We start from the raw sequence: 15,189 nt of genomic DNA on the forward strand, positions 1-15,189 counted from the left end.
CTGACATCTTCTATGTAGCCTTTCCATCAACAAATATTTATTTAACATACAATATTGGGTAGTGAGGGAGGGGAACAGTTCCTGCTATGAAAGAACTTACACAAAGACACAAGAAATGGGACACTTTTTAAAAAATAATTTTAGACACACTTAAAAAAATACAATTAAAAAAAAAAAGTCCACGGTAGTGCATGATGGTTTAACAGAGAAAATGGCTTTGTAAATTGAAGGTTATAGTGACTTTTTGTTTGTTTGGATTGAGGATTTGCAAGTAGGAGACTACTCTGGTTAGCCAGTTGGGGCAGGTTTTGGAAGGATGTTTTAAATAAAGGATGGCTAGTCCCTGGACTGCCCAACATAGGAATAAAATGGTTAATGTTGAAACTGGCTGCCCAAGCACCTCTACCTAATCTTTATAATGCCTCAGGGAGAGGAGAATCCCTATTATCAGTGACTGGGAATAAGAGATTAGTTAGGAGCCAGTGTGTCTAGATCTAAGCAATGCCAGACTTTATGGTCTCACAAGAGTGAGAAAATTTTCAAGGCCTCCTCCTAAATATATCATTATCAGGAAAATTCATCCACCAAATGGAAATGGACAAAAGAAATTACAATAGTCCCCCCTTATCCATGGGGAGTATGTTCCAAGACTCCCAGTGGATGCTAAAACCGTAGCTAGTTCAGAACCCTATGCATATGTGTTGAGTTTTTCCCTCTCCATACATGCCTGTGATACAGTTTAATTTATAAATTAGGCTCAGTAACTACTAATTTATTGAAGACTTGCTTTGGTCAGTATCCTTTCTCTCTCTCTTTTTTGGTAGTGCTGGGGATTGAACCCAGGGCCTTATGCATGCGAGGCAAGCACTTTACCAACTGAGCCATATCCCCATCCCCTTTTCTCTTTAATCAACTTTTTCAACTCAGAAATGTGGAAGAAGCTTCTTCCTCAGCAGGCCTAGCCTCTCCTGTCATTTTTACATTTTTTCAGTTCAAACTCATTCCTGAATCTGTGTGACCAACCCTTACTTGAGATGGGTTGGCATCACCCTAGTGGAAATCTGTGTAGATAGGCTCAGTGCTTTCTGGTGCAACACACTGCTGTCAGTCAGGACGCATTTCTGTTTCTGTTTTCCACCCACAATTTAATGCCCTTCCCATCTTAACTAAGCACCTATCACTCACCACGGACATAACTCTTTCGATGGGAGCTGTGACAGCAAAACTAGCCTGAATTGCTTTTTCCTTCTTCACAATTTCATGGATTAGATATTCATTCTTAGCATAGATTTTTAGCAATTTCAGCATATGATTTTTTTTTCTTATTAGGCCAAGAACTTTCCCTTTTTCATTTAAAGGAAGTACTTTATGGCTACTGATTGGCTTCCTGAATGGACAGCACCACTATTCTTTTTTTTTTTTTTCTCCTGGTAACAGGGATTAAACCCAGGGGTGCTCAATAATTGAACCACACCCCCGGCCTCTGTTTGTTTATTTATTTATTTTTAAATGTTGAGACAGGGTTTTATTGAGTTGCTTAGAGCCTCGTTAATTTGCTGAAGCTGGCTCCCAAGCTGCTGGGATTATAGGCATGTGCCACCTTGCCCAGCCAGACATTACATTTTATTGTAACAGAATACTAAACAATTTTGCACCTAACAGTAGTCCCCTTATCTGTAGTTTTACATTCCAAAATTTTCCTTCCTTTCTTTCTTCTTTCCTTTCTTCCTTCTTTTCTCTTTTCTAATTCTAGAGATTCATTCCAGGACCCCATGTATGCTAGTTAAGTACTCTATCACTGAACTACACCCCAGCTGGGTTTTATTTTTTTTTTTTAATTTTTATTTTGAGACATGGTCTGGCTAAGTTGTTCAGGCTGCCCTTGGACTTGCCTTAGCCTCCCAAGTAGCTGGGATTTACAGGTGTGTACCACATGCCCAGTCTTGCTCTCCAAAGCTTTAGTTATCTGTGGTCTGAAATTCTAAAAATATTAAATTAAAAATCCTAAATAAATATTTCAGACATTTAAAATAACTTTTATTACAGTGTAGTGTTGCAATTGTCCTATTCTTATTGTTGCTAATCTCCTACTGTGTCTAATTTATAAATTAAAATTATAATAGGTATGTATAAGCTGGGCGTGGTGGTGCATGGCCTGCAATCCTAGCCCGCTTAGGAGGCTGAGGCAGGAAAGGATCACGAGTTCAAAGCCAGCCTCAGCAAAAAAGTGAGTTTCTAAGCAACCCAGTGAGACCCTGTCTCTAAATAAAACACAAAATAGGGCTGGGGATGTGACTCAGTGGTTGAGTGCCCTGAGTTCAATCCCTAGTAACCCCACCCTCCAGAAAATATGTGTGTGTGTGTGTGTGTGTGTATGAAAGAACATTGTATATACAGAGTATATTACAGAATTTTAGGCATCTGAGGAACTCTTGGAAACCCTGTGGATGAGGGAGAACTACTGATAAAAACCATTTTATCTTTTCTCATTGATTCTTCTTTTATTTTTTAAACTGGGAATTGAAACCAGCAGAACTCTACCACTGGGTAACATTCTCAGTCTTTTTACAATTTTTTAAAATTTGAGAGTGTGTTTTTCCAAGTTGCTTTCTCTGGCCTCGAACTGTGATCCTCCTGCCTCAATTCTCTCAAATTGCTGGGATTATAGAGATTGTCACTGCACCTGGCCGTATTGACTCTTTTTATTCTCAAATTCTCCTTTAAAACAGTCTTAACATCTTACTGACGTCTTCATTAATTGACGAGTAATTAATGACCCTGTTAATTGTATATTTGCACAAAAATTGTATTTTATTTTTGAAAGAGATTATAGGGTCAAATGCAGTTTAGTGGTAGAGCACTTGCCTAACATGTGAGGTAAATAAATGAAATGAATAAACCACAATAAATAAATAAAATGAAAAATAATAAAAAATTAAAATTATACCTTAACAATGTTAGTCCTTGTTGGCAACTGTGAGAATTCTAAGTGAAGTCTTAAACAGATGGTTAATGAGAAATTAGAAAAGAAGGGGAAAACCATCTACTGTGTATATTGCCAATTATTATGCTAGATGATTATATACATTATCACACCTAATCCTCAGGAAATCTTTCATACATGTATTAGTGTCCTAATTTTGCAGGTGAATAAGGAAATATTTGAGTAGAGATGTCAACATCCATTTGTAGATGAAGTCGTAAGTGGAAAATTACGATAATGGTGTTCATGAAGCCCAGTGGTTAAAAGGGCACATTAAATAGGGTGTAAAATTTAATCAACAGGTGAGTGAAAGGACAGCCAGCAAAATTAAAGCCATAAACAAGAAAAACTGGTGTGAGCTTGGGTGAATGCCCTTAATTACCTGGGAAGAGCTCGAAGGCTTCTTTATAGATCCTGTTTCTTTAGCCCTCAGTTAACATCGTATCTTCCCACACACACGCCCACCACTGTCCGCCTGTCTTCCTGACCAAGAGAAGAAGTTTAGAGTTCACTCCAATGTCTGCTTTCCTACATCAAGACCAAGTACTGTGATTCTTCAAGGGATGTGTACTCCCTAGCCAGAAGGCAGCCTCCATGGCCAGAAGCTGACAGAAATGAAGTCCTCCTCTCTGTAGGTGCACATTTTATTTTGTATTCCCATAACTATAGATATCATTCTCTCCCTTCCCACCCCACACACTGGCCAGAACAGTGTCTTATGGGTTCTGCAATTTCTTATGGGGATTCCTGCCTAGGTTTCCCAGAGCAGTCCACCTGCTTCTATTGCCACATTACATTCTGGTGGGCCTGCTCAAGTATTTTAAGGATTTGGACTTCCAGTAGCACTTGGGTGCAGTGTAGGGAAGTACCCTTTGCTCCTCTGCTGGGGATCTCTTTGCTGAATGTCAAAACAGAAAGCTTTCTAATGGCTGCAGCCAGAATCTGCTGGTGTTTAAAACAGGTTTTGTTGCTGGACATGCAGTGCATACCTGTAATCTCAGCAGCTCGGTAGGCTGAGTCAGCCTCAGCAATTTAGCAAGGCCATAAGCTCCTTAGTTATACCTGTGTCAAAATAAAAAAATAAAAAGGACTGGGGAATGTGTCTCAGTGGTAAAGTACCCCTGGGTTCAATCCCCAGTACCAAAAAAATAAAAATAAGTAAATAATAGATAAATAAAATAGGTTTTGCTGCTGCCCGATACAAAGAATCTTCTCTCTGAGGATCTCCAGATCTCCACAGACAACATCAGCAAACAGGACTGTTTTGAAATGGTGGCAGGAACCAGTGCCAGCCATGAAAGTCTTAGAGTAATTCCCAGCCCTTTCTCTATCCCTTCTCATCTTGTAAGCAGCCTGAGGTCATCCCAACAGTCCTCCAGAGCCCCTCCTGCTCCCTAAATCCTATCCATAGCTCTTTAGCATAGAGGGCTTTCCCACTCTTACCAGGGCCCAGGTTTCCTTCTTGTCCATAAGCTACTATGACAGTTTTTGATAGACACTGCCCTGAAACCCAGGTGCCTATGTCTGCATATCCCCCTGACCAGTTAACTACATTTGCTTCCTGTCAATAGAAAGCAAGGCTGTTGGTCGGTTGTGTCTCATTCTTTACAAATGTCTTTGTTCTTCTGAACCAGCTGACTCCATGGATCACACTTCCTTCTGAAACCCTGAGCTGTTCCCACAAAACTTCCCAGAGGCCATGTCATGGGACTTTCCACTTTCCTATTTTTTTGTTCTAGGCTCTGAGACTGAACGAAATGAAACTGCTGCAGCCTTTCTGTCTGGTGAAGCTGACTGCTCACTGTGCTGCAGGGCAGAGGATGGTGCAGATGTGGGTGCTCTGAGAGAGGAAGAGAGGCCATGGAGCTGGCACGGTGGTGCCTGTGATCCTAGCAGCTCGGGAGACTGAGGCAGGAGGATCAAGAGTTCAAAACCAGCCTCAGCAATTTTGTGAGTCTCTAAGCAACTCAATGAGACCCTGTCTCTAAATAAAATATTTAAAAAGGGCTGGGGATGTGGCTCAGTGGTTAAATGACCCTAGGTCTCTGGTACAAAAAAAAAAAAGAGGCCATGGGACATGACCTGCAGTACCAGTACAGGGACCATACCTCAAGGCGGTGAGGAGAGGAGAAGATGAAACAGGAAAAGCCTTGAAAAGGAGAGTGAAGGTCATTTGGTGCCAGGGCCAGGGGAGGGTCAGCAGATCATAGGCTGTAGAGGTGGATGAGGGTCATGAGAGGTCATTGCTGACTTTTAGGAAAGCCGTTTTGGGAGGGTGGTGGGTCCAGAGCACAGACTGGAAAAGTTAAGAAATGGACAGGGAGCTAGAAGCTGAGACCCTGCAGGTAGCCTATTCTCAGAATCTCAGAATTGGAAAAGGAAAGAAAGAGGAGGCACAGACCTGTGAAAAGAGAACTGGTTTGGGTTGGTAATCTTTCTTTTTGCCATAGAGGAACATGTTGGTGTACAAAGGGTGAGGCCTCAAGAGAAAGGAGATAATCCACAGAGCCATGCCTCAGGGAAGGAGGAGGCTTGGAATATGACAGCGAAGGAGGGGAGCCATTGAATTAGCTAAAACAGACATGTGATGCAAAGTCTGATAAACAGGCGTGGAAATCTGCTTAGCCTAAAGGTGCCATCTCCTTCACTCCTATCCCCAAATCTACATCTTGGGATCTTATCAGTGCATGATCCTGAGCCCCAGAGCAATGCAGTGAAAATAATGTAGGTCTAAGTAGAGCAAGGGTGACTGTAGTTTCTGCAGCTCTGAGCCAATTGTCTCTTGCAGCTGCCTGGAAAGAGGATTGGAATGGAGGAAAAGAGAGAATAATAGAGTGTCCCACCCTCTCTAACTTCTCTCCCTCCTAGTGCATGGAGGAAAATGAAGATTAGAAGAAGGCTTCTAGCCCAAAGCTTAGGATTCATACACCCTGAATGGACTCCTTGGTAGATACGTCGTAGAACTTCCTCCTCAGTCAGTCATCAATCTTCTCAGTCTGGGATCAGCATGCGTCCTCAAGAGTTTGGACCCAGGCCAGATTGTTCTAACAAGAAGACACTCTACATATCTGCTGAATGACTATCAAGGTATTCAGCATATACAATGTATAATGTATATAACTAGCCTATTAATCACATCAAGAACATCAAAGATACATATATATTTTTTCTTTCTTTATTTTTATTTTTTGGTGGTGATATTGGAGATTGAACCCAGGACCTCTGTGCATGCTGGGCAAACTCTCTACCACTAAGTTCTGTCCCCAGTCCCCAGGTATTTTATTTCTTGAATGAGCATCTAAATATACTCACTGTACATTGGAAAAAATATAATTATCATGTTAATGATTTCACAGATATCATTGGTAAGGATAAAGCTAAGTTAAAAATTGATTTAAAGTTGATTTCAAGAATAATATGTATAAAATAACATTTACAAGCAGTCTTTAGTACATACAGAGATTCCAGTCATCGAGACTGATGGACAGTCTTCCCCATTGCTGGTCATATCCACAAGAGACTGCACCACGATTCTGCCCGGGTTGGGAAGAGGAAGAAAATCACTGGGCATCAAGCACACTTGGTGTTTGCTTTGTATAGCTTTTGCCCCTCCCTAGGAACAGCCCTCTAATGTTATCTCTTCAGAAAATTAACTTGTTCAAGATCAATCAACTGTAAGTGGCAGAGCCAGAATTCAAGTACAGTGTTGACTGACTTCAAAGCCTTGCTCCTTTTACTATCAGCCAGCCAAGCAACAGAGAGTGAGTCCGTGTATAGAGAAATATTCAGCTTCCGGGAGGAAGGACGAGGGAGGTTTTCTGTCTCAGTGAAGTCAGTGGTGAGTCCATCTGCTGAGCCACTGCGGAGATTTGATAAGAAATCTCCCTGATTGAAGCTTTCACCTTGATCTGATAGAAAATTCAAAGAAATGAAACACTGGAAAAGAGAGACCCTTAGAGAATAAGGTATGCAATTATCCATGACACACTCTATGTTGGGAATTAGTATCTACAGATTTATCTATTGGGAGGCACTGGAGACTGAACCCAGGAGTGCTATACCACTGAGCTACAGCCCTAGTCCTTTTTGTTTTTATATTTGAGACAGGGCCTCACTAACTTGCTGAGGCTGACCTCCAACTTGCCATCCTCCTGCCTCGGCCTCTTGAGGCACTGGGATTACAATATGTGCACCACCTGCCCGGTGAAGATATTCCTCCCCCCAACCCCGCTAATATGGGATATATTTTTCCCAGTCTTTCACCATGAGGAGTTTTACATTGCTATTTAATAAAATCTGTTTTTTCTTATGACTTCTGGTTCTTCTCCACTCATAATTATAAAGATATTGCCTTGTATTTTGTCCTAATACTTCATAATGTAGATCTTGGATCAATCTGAAATTTATTTCTGTGTATGTTATGAGGTGACATTCACATGATTTTTTTTCTCTTCTGGATTTCTTATTATCTCAGAACCATTTTTTTAAATAATCCCACTAGTGAGAAATTCTACCTAAATTTATCATACGCTAAATTCCTTGAAGTACACAGGTCAGTTTCTGGACTCTATTTGGCTTCATTTATCTAGTCCTTTATTCCTACCCTAATGTTGTGTTTCAATATCTGATAGGAAAAGTTCTCCTCTGTTTTTTTTCCCCCTCAAACCTTTGTTTTCTTCAGTACTGGGGATTGAACTAAAGACACTGTACCACTAAGCTATATCCCCAGCCCTTTTTATTTTAAATTTTGAGACAGGGTCTCACTAAATTGCCCAGGCTGGCTTCGAACTAACAATCATTGTGCCTCAGCTTCCCCAGAAGCTGGGATTACAGTGTGTACCACTGTGTTCAGCTCTTCAACTGTTTTGGGGGTTATATTTGTTCATTTTCTATTCCAGAAGAACTCGAGGATTTCATATTCTACTAAAAATGCGAAAGTTTGCTGGATGTAATTCCAGCTACCTGGGAGGCTATTTGTCTCCATGAAAAAGAAAGAAAAAAAGGTAGGGTAGAATGGGGTTTGGGCATGTGGCTCAGCTCTGTGGATTGCCTAGCGTCCAATTGAGACCCTGGGTTCAATTCCTGGTATCACCAAAAAGAAGTAAGAAATGAAATTTTACATTGTGATTGCCTTGAGTTTATAAATTACTTAGGAACATCAACATCTTTCCCATCTAAGAACATGGACTGTACATTTGCTGAGATCTCTGTTAAGTCTTCCAGTAAAGTTTTAAAAGTTTTCTTCATATAGTAAGTCTTAACACATTTTCTTTTTTGGTACCAGAGGTTGAACTCAGGGGCACTCAACCACATCTCCAGCCCTATTTTGTATTTTTTTATTTAGAGACAGGGTCTCATTGAGTTGCTCACTTTTGCTGAGGCTGGCTTTGATCCTCCTGCCTCAGCCTCCCAAGCCACTGGGATTACAGGCTTGCATCACTGTGTCTGGCTCTTAACACATTTTAAATTAGGTTAATTCCTAAATACTCTATTATCTTTGTGGTTCTGTGAATGGAATTGTTCTTCTGTAATTTTTTTTATTATTACTGGCAGTTTTGTATTTAGTCACTTTGGTAAACACTCATTAATTATAATATTTATTTAAACTGAGTTTCTTGGGATTATCCTGGTAGACAACCGTGCAATCCATAAAACATAGTTTCAATTCTTACTTTCAGGTATTTACTCTTTATATATTAGTCTTGTCTTGTCTTGATTGCAACTTTGAGTGTGATGTGAAAAGTGATGATAATAACATAAGAATATTTTTATTTCATTCTCACATATGATAGTTGTTATAGATTTTGATAGTTTTTCTTTACTGAGTTAAGGAAAATTCCCATATCCTATATAACAGAAAGGTCTTTTGTTTGTTGTGTGTTTTTAAATTGGAAATGTATGTAGTGAATGCCTTTCAGGATCTAGTATGTATAGTTTTTCTTTCTTGTTAATATAATATATTATATAAAAGATTTTCTCAAATTGAACCATCCATTCAGTTGCTCTTGCCATTTGGTTATTAGCTATTATTCCTATAATACCCTGCTGGATTTTATTTACTAATGTTTTTTATTTGGGATTCCTTCAATCTTTTTCATTCAATTTTGTTTTGGACTACCCTGTGCTAGTTCAGTAAAATGTACCAGCCTGTGCTTGTCCATATACTTCTGAACCTATTCATTAATTTTTTTCCTATTAATTAATTTTTTTTTTAAAGAGAGAGAGAGAGAGAATTTTTTAAATATTTATTTTTAGCTTTTCGGTGGACACATCTTTATTTCATTTTTATGTGGTGCTGAGCATCGAACCCAGAGCCCTGTGCATGCCAGGCGAGTGCGCTACTGCTTGAGCCACATCCCCAGCCCTATTAATTAATTTTTAAAAACAGCAGTACAGTCTCTTATTACAAATGAATTTTTTAAATTGTTTTGTTTTTGTTTTAATAAGTTTATTTATTGATTCTTTTCAGTTATACATAACAGTAGAATCCATTTTTATATAATTATACAAGCATGGAATATATCTCATTCTAGTTAGGATTCCATTTTTGTGGATGTACATGATGGTGGGATTCACTACATTGTTTTCATATATGTACATGAGAAAATTATGTCAGATTGTATTACTTTGTATTATAGCTTTCCTTACATGGGATATAAAGTCATGTGGTAGATAAGGCTAAGTGTAGTAGATTGTTGAACTTGGTAACTCTGAGCACCAAAAGCACAAAGTGAATTCTTTATCAAATGTAGTACATTTTCTATTCTAATATACTTAGATGAAATGCAACCATATTGATTTTTGTTCAGTTTCATGAAACTAAAGGTTCCAAATATCTTGAGGTTTTGGTTATTAAGGAATCTTTAAAAATTCTCTAGTTGAGCCAGGCACGGTGGTGTACACCTGTAATCCCAGCAGTTGGGGAGGCTGAGTGAGACAGGAGGACCACAAATTTGAGGCCAACCATGCAACTTAGTGAGAACCTGTCTAAAAATAAATAAAAAGTAGCTCAGTGGTAAAGTGCCCCTGAGTTAGATTCCCCAATACAAAAACTAACAAACAAACAAACAAAAAACCTCCAGTTTAATTCATTTTACTTGTTTGCTCAAAGTCACACATAAACAAACATTTTGAATGTACTATCGTGTGAGAACAAAATGAAAAAGAGTATTCAGATTTTGATTATAGGCCTTTTTATTTTATATTTGGAAACGCAGAAGAAAAATTTTCTCATGGAAAATAAAATTGTTGGATAAGCTTGGTGGTAGAACATCTGCCTAGCATATGTGAGGCGCTGGGTTCCACTCCTAGTGCCACCAAAAAACCAAACAGCACACACACACACAACCACACAAAGGGAAGTAACACTCAGGTGCTACTGTCCTCTTGCTTTCAAGCCACTGTCCAAGAATACGGAAAGAATTTAGAATCACATTTTTTTTTTCTTCCTTTTCAGAGAGGCGGGGCTTAAGATTTAGCCTGGAATTCAGATGCTCACTAGTGACAGTTCTGTGGCAGCTGAACCAAGAGAACAAACAGCTGCTCTGCCCGTGAACTCCTACCACACCAGGATACAAAACTTGTTCTACGGGATGGACACCAACGTGGAACTTCACAGGGAGTCCTGCTATCTAGGACCTCATGTAAGTTATGTAGCAATTCTGTAGAGCTTTATTATTGACACTGCTATCAGAAAAAAGGGGAAAATTATAAGAAGGAAGAGGGAAACTTTGGTTTTAAATCTATCACATCCATTTTTTTAATGGCATTTTTTTTTTTTAAACTGCTAACTCAAGTTAGTCATTCTATGGTTGCTATTTGTTTCTAGTTACTGTGTTGGAACTCAATGCCTCTTTGCATTTCCAGGTGGAAAGGAACTCTTTTCTCCAGGTTCTTGACACTTTCACCAGATTTACTTTTTATATTCTGTTTCATAAATACCATTTATTTCCAAAGAGTCCAATATTCACTCAACTATTTTAATTTTTCCCTTTGCTTTTGAAAGATGGCATGTAGAGCTTCCTAGTTTCCCTTTTATTTCCCCAGTTATTTCACTGACCATATGGGAGGGAGACACATTTATACCGTTTATTAGTATCTAAGCCAAGATGAAAGGAAATTACCATGTTTATTCTTATATAAATGTGTCATATAGTGTGCTATAAATACAGTTTATTTAACCTAAATTTTTATTGAGGCTTGTGGATATTCAGACATTTTAACAAATCATCACATTCCAATATCACATTTCCGTTTTAAGATCATTTATAGTCAAAGAATAGCTTATAAGAGCTTTTCAATCAAATGATGACATTCCTAAATTATTTCCAACAGTTTACATTTAGCTGTATCCTTAATGCAGTAATAGAACTAATTTCAATTTGCCTTCTTTTTTTTTTGAGATTTTTTTTTTTAATTTTTTATTGTTGGCTGTTCAAAACATTACATAGTTCTTGATATATCATATTTCACAATTTGATTCAAGTGGGTTATGAGCTCCCATTTTTACCCCATATACAGATTGCAGAATCACATCAGTTACACATCCATTGATTTACATATTGCCATACTAGTGTCTGTTGTATTCTGCTGCCTTTCCTATCCTCTACTATCCCCCCTCCCCTCCCCTCCCCTCCCCTCCCCTCTCTCTGCCCCCTCAATTTGCCTTCTTTAGTGAGAATTTCTTACTTTTTTTCCCCTTTTTTAGTATTACTTAAATTTAAATTCAAAGTCAGATTTTCTGAGCTTCTACCTGGAAGGTCTAAGGTTTTTCCCCTCATATGTTCAATGAAATCTACCAAAAAATGGTTATCTCTCCCCACCTATTTTTCTTATGACTCACTTTTTTTGAGGGGGGGGGACTAGGGATTGAACATAGGAGCGCTTAACCACTGAGCCACATCCTCAGCCTTCTTTTTTTAAAAAAATACATATATTTTTAGTTGTAGCTGGAAAAATACCTTTGTTTATTTATTTTTATGTGGTTCTGAGGATCGAACCCCATGCCTGGCACATGCTAGGGGAGCACTCTACTGCTGAGCCACAACCCCAGCCATACATCCTCAGCCCTTTTTTTCTAATATGTTTATTTTATTTATTTTTATGTGGTGCTGAGGATCGAACCCAGTGCCACATGTAAGGCTCTACCACTGAGTCACATCCCCAGCCCCTCCTCAGCCCTTTTTATATTTTATTTTGAAACAGGGTCTTGCTAAGTTGCTTAGGGCCTCGCTAAATTGCCAAGGCTGGCTTTTGAACTTGTGATCCTCCTGTCTCAGCCTCCTGAGCCATTGGGATTATTGGTGCACGCCACTTTACCCGGCTCACTTTTCTTATATTACAGCTTAAAATGACCATTTCATTTACCTGCCTAATATTTGGCAGTTTCTCTGAGCACATCGGCTCTGAAATTCTCTGGGTGGTCTTCAAGTTACCTTCTAAGGTACTCTCCCATTTAATAATCCAGTTATATTTTTAAATATTCTTCAACAAAGCATTTCTCCTGTCAGGCTGATCTCCTCATATACTATTTTCATTCTCATTTTATTATGTTCAAATACACCATTTTCTCTCCCAGAAAATTCTCTTAAAAAATGCAAAATTGAGGGGCTCGATTGTGGCTCAGTGGTAGAGCGCTCGCCTAGCGCGGGCGGGACCTGGATTCAATCCTCAGCACCACATAAAAATAAAGGCATTGTGTTGTGTCCATCTATACCTAAAAAAAATAAATATTTTTAAAAAATGCAAAATTGATAAGATTACATGGCATACTGGATTAAGAGGTATAGGACAGAGAGATGTCAAAGATGCCTCCCAGGTTACTTAGTAAATAATAACACAATTTTCTGAGAATAGAATTGGCAAGAAAGCCCAGGTTTGTGGAGAAAAAAAAATTAATTTTGAACAGGTTGATCTGAAGTGCCTATAGGACACATTCCAGGAAGTTTGTCCTATGAGCAATTGGTTATTGGGTTTGAGCTAAGAAGATTGGACTAGAGATTAAAATTTAGGAACAATTTAAGTGAATGAGGAAGTTTGGAGAAATATTAAAATGAGATGCAAGGAAAGCTAAATACAGAATCCTAGGAAAGAGTAACTTTTTCAAGGTGTTTGAGGAAGTGTAGTAGCCAGAGAGGCTGGGGTGGAAAGGAAATCAGGTGTCTCCGAAGTCCAGGAAGTAGAACGTTTCAAGAAGAAGTCAGTGACCAACAATGTAAAGAAAGGCTCAGGAGTGATACTGGCCAAGTTATATTGATATTATATTGTTATATTGTGCTCAAATGCAAATATGTAACAAAGCCCATCATTATATACAGCTATAATGCACCAATAAAAGATGTGGAAAAAAAGACAAAGGCTTAAGAGAAGAGAAGCTGGAGGGCAGAAAAGATAGATGCTTGGGCAGTTGGAAAATGTGAGTTGGAAAAGAGGGAACACAGCCAGCAGAGCATTACTGAGTGTTTAACATGAAGTACAATAGATTGAAGTTCCTGGGTTTCCACAGAACTTTACACCTTATTAAATTAAATTTAATAATGTCTGAGAGTCTAACTGTCTAAGACTTGGACAACTGTTATATGTAAGACACAGCTGTCCCTCAGTATCCAATGGGAGATTGGTCCAGGACTCCCAGGGATATCAAAATCTGTGGGTGTGCAAGTCCCTTTTATGAAACAGTACAGTATTTGCATATAACCTATACATATCCTCTCATATACTTTAAATCATCTCTAGGTTATCTGTAATACTTACTACAATGTAAAAGTTTTGTAAATAGTTGTTATACTGTATTAGTTAGAGAATAATGACAAGAGAAAGTCTGTACATTTCAGTACCGATAGTTTTTTTTCCCTGACCATTTTGATCCATAGTTGTTTATTCTTATTTAAATAAAGAGATCAGCCTGACTTTGGAATGTCCTGGAATATTATCCTTAATAGGTATCCCTTCAGCTGCTCCTTCCTCCCCTTCCCAATCCACCATCCACCATAATTTTATTTAGACAAATCTGAACATGTCACTTCCCTAATTAAAACTGCTCTCAATTTCAGTGAAGAAAAGCCTGGCCTCTGTATCTGATGTCATGCAGGGAACTTGCTGACCTGGCCTCCCTATGTATCTCAGCCACATCTCTAGTTACTTTCTGCCTCTACACATCTACTTTACAATATCTCTAAATTTCTTCTTGTTCTTCAACTCACCAAGTTCTTTTAAACTTGATTCATTATAAAGACTGAGCAACACTATTATGCTACTAAGATTATAAGCCCAGATGGTGGAGGATGGTTGATGGGGGAGCTTGTATACAGGTAATGTGGGCTAGACATAGGGGAAAGAATAGAGACGACAATGAATCTTTGGTAAATGTCATCCTGCTTTGACAATGTCAATGTTTATTGACTGTTTTTATTTTTAATTAGAGCATTATAGTTATACATAGTAGTTGGGTTCATTTTGACAAAATCATACATGCATGGAATTTGATTTCAATCCCCATACCCCCACCCACCGCTCTGTTTTTCCTTCCATCCTCCCTCCCCATTCTTCTTCCTCCACTCATCTTCCTTTGGATTGTTTGTTTGTTTGTTTGATATGCATATCATGTGATTTTGTTAAATTCATTTCATATTTCTTCCCCTTTCCCATCCTTCTTCCCTATCAATTATCTAATTTGTTGATCTTCCCTATATATTTATGATATCTGACCCCCTCCACTGCTTTCTTTCCCTAATTTTGCTCTAATTTCCACATATGAGAGAAAACATTTGACCACTGACTGCTTCTTACATAAGATATCAGAGAAACAAACATACCTAACAGGGCTAACTTCAAGCAATTTATGATCTGATTAAAGAAACAGGTCATATATAGTGAGATGACTAATGTTACTGGTTTCCTTATAGCATACCAAATCATAACTTTATAGTCACAAACATCCAGAGACACCAGACAATTAATAGTAAGCATGAAATTAATAGTCAAGCCAAGTGCTACAGAAATTCAGAGGAGAAAGGAATATTGGGGGATTAGATTGTTCAGATTAGGCTTCTGAAAAGAGAGAGGATTTGAAGCCAGAATAAGGGTAAGTAGCAGCAACAAAGAATAGCCTTCTAATGGGGGTGATGGCAGAGGAATGACACAAAACAAAGAAGAAAGTGCTCAGGACACAGGATGGGTAGGGAAATAATATTGGTAAAATCAGCAAA

General features: G+C 38.5%; 1 protein-coding gene across 2 annotated transcripts in view; it reads left to right on the forward strand.

Annotated features, from left to right (window-relative positions):
* The first annotated feature begins 10,601 nt into the window (after window positions 1-10,601).
* Window positions 10,602-15,189, forward strand: part of Gne (glucosamine (UDP-N-acetyl)-2-epimerase/N-acetylmannosamine kinase) — a 63,184-nt gene continuing 58,596 nt past the window's right edge. Inside the window, exon 1 of one of the 2 annotated variants that reach the window (XM_046457382.2) lies at window positions 10,602-10,626. The gene's annotated coding sequence lies outside the window, so the exon portion shown is untranslated. The remainder of the gene's footprint in view (window positions 10,627-15,189) is intronic. The other variant, XM_046457381.2, reaches the window with a different exon arrangement.

This window comes from Marmota monax, unplaced genomic scaffold (assembly GCF_021218885.2).
Source record: "Marmota monax isolate L192 unplaced genomic scaffold, Marmota_monax_Labrador192_F-V1.1 WCK01_AAM20220418_F8-fsc00069, whole genome shotgun sequence".
NCBI classification, from domain to species: domain Eukaryota; kingdom Metazoa; phylum Chordata; class Mammalia; order Rodentia; family Sciuridae; genus Marmota; species Marmota monax.